Source organism: Benincasa hispida, chromosome 12, assembly GCF_009727055.1.
Source record: "Benincasa hispida cultivar B227 chromosome 12, ASM972705v1, whole genome shotgun sequence".
Classification (NCBI taxonomy): domain Eukaryota; kingdom Viridiplantae; phylum Streptophyta; class Magnoliopsida; order Cucurbitales; family Cucurbitaceae; genus Benincasa; species Benincasa hispida.
This window is the reverse complement of record NC_052360.1, coordinates 21,358,092-21,365,231: the sequence shown is the minus strand read 5'-3', so window position 1 is coordinate 21,365,231 and position 7,140 is coordinate 21,358,092. Positions and strand designations below refer to the sequence as shown.

General features: G+C 39.2%; 1 non-coding gene across 1 annotated transcript; it reads right to left on the bottom strand.

The window, feature by feature from the left end:
• Positions 1–384: 384 nt before the first annotated feature.
• Positions 385–490, bottom strand: LOC120068628. The gene has a single exon (XR_005479265.1). It is a non-coding gene; the product is annotated as a small nucleolar RNA R71 (small nucleolar RNA).
• Between the last annotated feature and the right edge of the window lie 6,650 nt (positions 491–7,140).

Below are 7,140 nucleotides of genomic sequence, written 5' to 3'. Positions count from 1 at the left end.
GGGAGACCAAGGGGGAGTTGTTAGAACTATCAGAGATTATTTCTAACCAACTTTTCTTACAACCCAGACAGGCATTGCTGAGGCCCCATTTAATTGCATAATTTTGAGGTAAAACCCAGTTTAATTCTGATGGCACGGGACCTTGCATTTAGGGGAACTCCACACAAAGATCTGCATAAGCACATCCAGTCTTTCCTGAAAATTAGCAGGATGGTAAAAATAAACGGAATCTCTTTTGATCTTATTCGATTGAGATTGTTTCCTTTTTCTATGTAGGACAAGGCGAAAGATTGGCTGAAGTCACTTGCAACGGGAATCATCACCACATGGGATGATTTAACCCAAGCCTTTCTAAACAAATTCTTCCCTTCTGTGTAAACAATCAGACTGAGAACATAAATTGCACATTCAGACAGAGAGAAGATGAAAAGTTATTCGAGGCATGGGAGCGCTATAAAGAGTTACTGTAGAAGTGTCCTCAGCATGGATACCCTGACTGGTTACAAATATAGTTGTTCTATAATGAGTTGACCAGTACAACAAAATCCATCTTGGATGTTGCTGCAGGTGACTGATAATGGGCAGAAATGCACGTTATCATAGTGCTAAGTTATTAAACACTGTTGGATTGCGTTGATGAAATATGTTAAATTGCATCCATTAAGCATAAATTCTATAATATTGCAGTCGCATGCGTTCAGCGCATTAGAACTATTGATTTTTGTATTTTTGTGCAGAATATGAGTTAACGCAATGCGAAGATTGCGATCATAGGAATTCAGTGGTCGAGCGTAACTTCATTGCAAGGTTTTGCCTTGATCATGCTCACAAACATTCGCCCGAGAAGGATCACCGCAACTTGGTCAGCGCAACATGGTGGGCGCATCTGGGTGATAGGCCAATTAAGAGTGATGGGACAGAAAGCTGATAAAAGCCAAATCCAAATTAAGATGATAGCCGATAACGGTTCCGAAGTATATTCAGCTTTATCGGTGATAATTATTTGACGCGTCTATCAGGAATTAAAGTTGTCCCATTGGTTAATCTCCTTTATCATGCATGCACTATGATGATGAATTGAATGATGTGCTAAATGCGCTGTGCTTTGCGATGAAGATAATTTATGCAATACTACGTTCTAAGAGTATGCATTGATAGTGATATGCTCGTAGTATGCGATGAAGTAGTACGTGTCACAAGTTTCCTTGCGCTGAAACCAAGTAGAATTCCAACACAAGTTTCTCAGAGTGATTCGAGGTCGAACACGGGGATTGTTGTCGTTAATGCGATACTTATGTGATACATGCGACCAATTTTAATAATGAATAAAGAATGTTGGTTTGTACAGAAATATAAATTGCGATGAAAGTAAAAATGTGTTGATAAGATAAAAATGCGTTATAAAGTAAATTCCTAACTACTATGATACGTGATGCAAGATACATGATACATGATACTGAGGTCGAGGACTGACTGTGTAGTTGTACAAAAGAATCGATGTATGTGATGGCAAGTCTTATGAATGAAGCAGAAAGAGAAAGAGTAAAAAGTAAAAACATTGCAAGTTTGTTAATCATGTTAAGGATGCAACTAAGGTTCCGCTTTCCCTTGGTGTACACTTCTCAGTGATCGGCCACGTTCCCATATGTCTATGGTGAAATAGAGATGAACTTGATGAACGCAAGATTGTTTCCATCTCTGGAAATACTTATCGCTTTAGTTAACACATTCTTCCAACCTTCTCTCGACAGGAGGAATAACATCTTCACTTCTGCTCTCACAGGTGAAGATGCCGTCAAGCATGCTTTAGCTAAACTTAATTAATTCCTTAACACAAATTAACTCACTCGCTTAATTCTCTCTTTTTAACCTGAAGATTAAGTATACGTCATGGAGAAAATGGATTATGAATATATGGAAAGAGACTGAGAGATGATAATGGTGACGATGATAACATTTAATTCTAAAATTAAGCGTTGGATACATGTTGTGAATGAGGGATTAAAGAAGATGAATATAGAGGATGAAATAGAGAATAGAAATTGGAAAGAGTGTCAACGTCTTGACACAGATCCCAATCGGAGATTTACGCTTGTCGGCGTATGGAAGTGGTGGAGAGGAAAGCTTCCCTCTCCGGCTTGCTTTCCCGGTAGAATTGACCTTTGCATAGAGCTTCAACTTCGAGAATCGGAAGAATTCTCTGCTCGAAGACTTACCTCTCGGCCTTGTCTCGTATTTCTCCCGGATCTACTCTATCAAGTCGCTTCAGACCAGCCTCTCTCTCAGAATTAGTATATGCACGTCTCTATGTATACATGTATATCTTTCAGCGAATTTGAGGAAGCTAATTGTAGGTGAGATCTTGGCTCTTTGAATTTGTGGTCCCCACTGTCTAATTATGGTAGTTCTTGAAATGGCGGAATGGAAAATTCCTTCTGTTACGCTATCAATCCGTAAAAAATGCACAATTAAAAGCTGTACACTTGTCAGAATCGTTCGCGAATGCATTACTCTTCACATCTTCGATCTATCGCCGTATGCGGTGTTATTTTTTATTACGGCATGTGGTTGGGATTGCGTTGATCATCTCTTCGTTCTTGATTGATGGGCGCATGTGACGTAGATGCATTGTTTATTTTGTCTTCGAGCCATGAACGCATGCGGTGACCTATTTCCTGCAAAACAGAGATGGAAACATTCTATTTCGCCATCGTAATGGTGTTAGTGGGTGTGTTTACGACATTTCATAATTTTTGTATTTCTTAGCCAATTTGTATACTAACGACGCAACTTTCCTCTCTTTTTGCCGCAATATCTAAATAAAATAGTATAAATAACTTGTATTCCTACAAGTTATCACAGACTAAATCATTCGATTATGCGTACTAGATGCTGCTCAACAACGCATATTGTCACAATGCCACGACTCACCATATGGTGGGCATTTTGGAGGGCAACGCACTGCAGCCAAAGTTTTGCAAAGTGGATTCTTTTAGCCTTCATTATTCAAGGATGCAGCTGACTACGCAATGAAATATGATCGGTGTCAACGCACAGACAACATTTAATAGAAGAACGCAATGCCAATGAACACTATCTTGGAGTTGGAACTATTTGACGTATAGGGGATTGATTTCATGGGACCATTCCATCCTTCGAATGGTAAGTACTATGTTTTATTAGCCATCGACTATGTCTCCAAGTGGGTAGCAGCAACAGCATGCGCCGCAAGTGATGCGGTGGTAGTCTCTCAGTTCCTGAAGAAAAATATTTTCACTCGTTTTGGCAATCCTCGTGCCATCATAAGTGATGAGGGATCACACTTTGTAAATCACAATATCAAGGAGCTACTGCGCAAGTACGATATCCTCCACAAAGTGGCCACTGCATACCATCCGCAAATGAATGGTCAGGCTAAAGTGTCCAATCGAGAAATTAATTTGATACATGAGAAGGTAGTAAAACCTTCATGGAGAGATTGGGCAGTGAAGCTTGATGATGCATTGTGGGCATACCAGACCGCATTTAAAACACCGATATGTGTGTCCTCTTATGCATTGGTATTTGGTAAGGCGTATCATTTGCCTTTGAAGCTGGAGTATAAAGCATTGTGCGGTCAAGAAGCTGAATTTTGATTTGAAGAAGGCAGGGGAAGCACGAAAAATGCAGCTGGTCGAACTAGAAGAATGGAGGAACCACGCATATGAAAATGTGAAGATTTATAAAGAGCGCACCNGGGAAGCACGAAAAATGCAGCTGGTCGAACTAGAAGAATGGAGGAACCACGCATATGAAAATGTGAAGATTTATAAAGAGCGCACCAAGTGCTGGCATGATCAATGCATATGCGGTAAGAACCTCCAAGTCGGGCAAAAGGTCTTGCTATTCAACTCACATCTGTAACTCTTCCCAGGAAAGCTAAAGTCACGTTGGTCTGGACCATTCATAATTAGACAAGTATTTTCGCATGGTGCGGTTGAATTGTCAAATGATGACGAAACCAACATATTCAAAGTCAATGGGCAGCGAGTAATGGCGTATCATGGAGAAGGCTCGCATCGCCAAGTCGACTTCGTGGATCTAAAGAACTTTGAATAAAGAAGGAAGTAGGTGATCCCTACGTTATCAAATGATCACAATCTATCAGGGACGCAAGTTTTGAGAAACCTCAATTCTTCAACTCTTTTCTCCACTACTCGGAATTTTTACTATCTTCAAATCCTGAGCTATCCTTATTTTACTCTCACTATCTTTAATTCTACAAAAAAAAAAAATAAAAAATGCGATAACGAGTTTTATTTTGTTTAAAATAATTTGACCCTCTCTTTGTTTTTCTTGCAACGGTCGAGGTGCAGGATTGTGGAGATATTACAACAAGAAGAAAATGATCTCATCCCATCATCACAATCCACAGAAGAAAGATCGCCACAAAGATGGATGCGTCAACACAATGCGGGTGACAGCACAAAATTTGAGGGTGTACTCTTCCTTATCTTTATTTCAATTTTTGCGCTATCACATTGCATTTTACTTTTCAAAGTTTTATCACCGCATCCTCTTTGATCACTACAATCATTTGACAAGTAGATAAATTTAGTAGTTTACCGCATTCTGTTTCTTTGCCAAGTATGATTTCAATGATGAAAAATATGCTTCTATCTCTTTCGTATATTTTAGAGTCAACTTAGTCTTAAGATAGTCACCTCCCGAAATATTTCTAGAAATTAGGGGTTTGCGATCTTTCTTTCAAACTCTCTTTACAACGCATTCTATGACCATCACATGACTTATTTTAATTTCTTTTGGCAATGAAGACATTACCGCATTTTAAATTTGGGGGTGGAGTATTTGTTTCCAACCTTGTTTCTACATCTAAAAAAAAAAAATTGAGAATAACAACTCCACTGTCAACGCAATGGGAAACCCATGTTGATAAGAGTTAAGTTGTGAAAGACCCCGTAGTTGGATGTCTACATGACACATGTGGGGGCAAGCCAAAATGAAAGTAAGTCACCAGGATGAATGCATAAATCAATGACCGCAACTCCACTGCCAAATCGGTATGAGTTTAGTCTAAGAAAGAGTGCATTGCTTGTAGTTGGATGTCCGCATGACACACGTGGGGGCAAGCCAAAATGAAGGTATGTCACTCGGATCAGCGCAAGGTCAGAAAAAATAGCAATGAAGAAAATTTTTGTGCAAGGATAAATCATTTGACACCCTAGTGAAAAATTTTCTTTTTGAAATAAATCATGCGATGTTCCGGAATTTAGTAAAGTCCTTTTGAAAGTTAAACTTGCAGTCCCTAGGTCTTAGAAATATTTTAAGAAGAAACTTGAATAAGACTTAAGGAAATTATGGCATATAGGATTTGAACGAAGTATTCTTGAGAAATCTAGGAAAAGAACTCTACGGTTGACTTGCTAAAGGAATCTTTAGCTTATACTTGAGGACAAACATTGTTTAAATTTGGGGGTGTGATAACGGGCAGAAATGTACATTATCATAGTGTTAGGTTATTAAATAATGTTGGATTGTGTTGATGAAATATGTTAAATTGCGTCCATTAAGCATAAATTCTATAATATTGCAGCCACATGCGTTCAGCGCATTAGAATTATTAATTTTTGTATTTTTGTGCAGAATATGCGGTAACGCAATGTAAAGATTGCGATCATAGGAATTCAGTGGTCGAGCACAACTTCACCGCAAGGCTTTGCATTGATCGTGCTCGCAAACATTCGCCCGAGAAGGATCACCGCAACTTGGTCAGCGCAACATGGTGGGCGCATCTGGGTGATAGGCCAATTAAGAGCGATGGGACATAAAGCTGATGATAGTTGAATCCAAATTAAGATAACAGTCGATAACAGTCACGAAGTACATTCAACTTTATCGGTGATAATTATTGGTGCATCAATCATGAATTAAAGTTGTCCCAACTATACAACCGAGAGAGAGAAGCGGCCTTTCACTATGGATGCCTTATAAATACCAAGTGCATTCTTCAGAAAAGGGGTTCACGATATAGATAACCAGTTCACCGTTTGTACAACCAGTTGCTTCTGTTCATAACTTCCTTTCCATTTTAATGCGGAGCAAGAGAAAAGTAGTGGCATCAGAGATCACTCAAGGCAACTCGAGAGAGAATCTTGGGGCGTAAGAGCAGAGAGGGGGCCGACTCTCGTGAGAGCGAGATTATCTTTAGAGCACGAGTAGAAACAGTGTAAATGCCTCGCAGCAAGAAATTGCTACCAGGCTCTTTATTAAACTTGCATTGTTATTTTGTACTTCATCTTCATATCTATTTAATGGAAGTTCTATTTCTACATCCGCTCACTCTCTTAATACGCATGAGTAGTAAGCTAGTCGAATGGGTTGAGAAGAACTAAGCTAACATGACCGAGGAAGTTTATTGCTTGTGATTGTCTTGTTTTATGCTGCGCAAATTACCCTTTAGAGTTACTCGAGAGAGAATCTAAAGAAAGAATCTAATGTCTCGAGAGAGCTAGGTTAGAATCTGGACTCGAAAGAGCAAGATTAGGCTTGCATAAACAAGAGATAGGGACTTAGAGATAAGCTCTGTTTGTCAACTTGCATCGCATGCATCCTAGGAATAGATATGATGATTTGTGGTCTTCTTATTTGTGTATCACCGCATAGACAAGAATTAGAGGTTTATGTGTAGGCCCTATAGACACTTTTGCACATACATCGCATGCGTTCTAGTATTAGAAGCTGTAGCATTCACGCCGAGAGATGGTTTACTATTGTATGCATGTTGCATGATCGCAATGCACGAACGCATTCTAAGAAATGTTAGCTGAACCCTTCTCAACCCATTCACCGCATATTCATCGCATCTCCCATTTACAAACTCTTTTCAAACTCCGCCGCATTTTTTATTTATTTTCATCAACGTAAACAACAAACCCAACGATTTATTTATTTAACTGGTTACCGCAAGTCTTCATAAAAATCACCAACACAACTATTTTCACAAGTCCCTGTGTTCGACCCTGAACTTACTAGGAAACTCAGAGGAATTTACACTTGAATTCCGCTGGGGAAACTTGAGTGCACAACGCAATTCCATCAACGCATATCCTCCGTATTTCCATTTAATAAAATAACGCATCA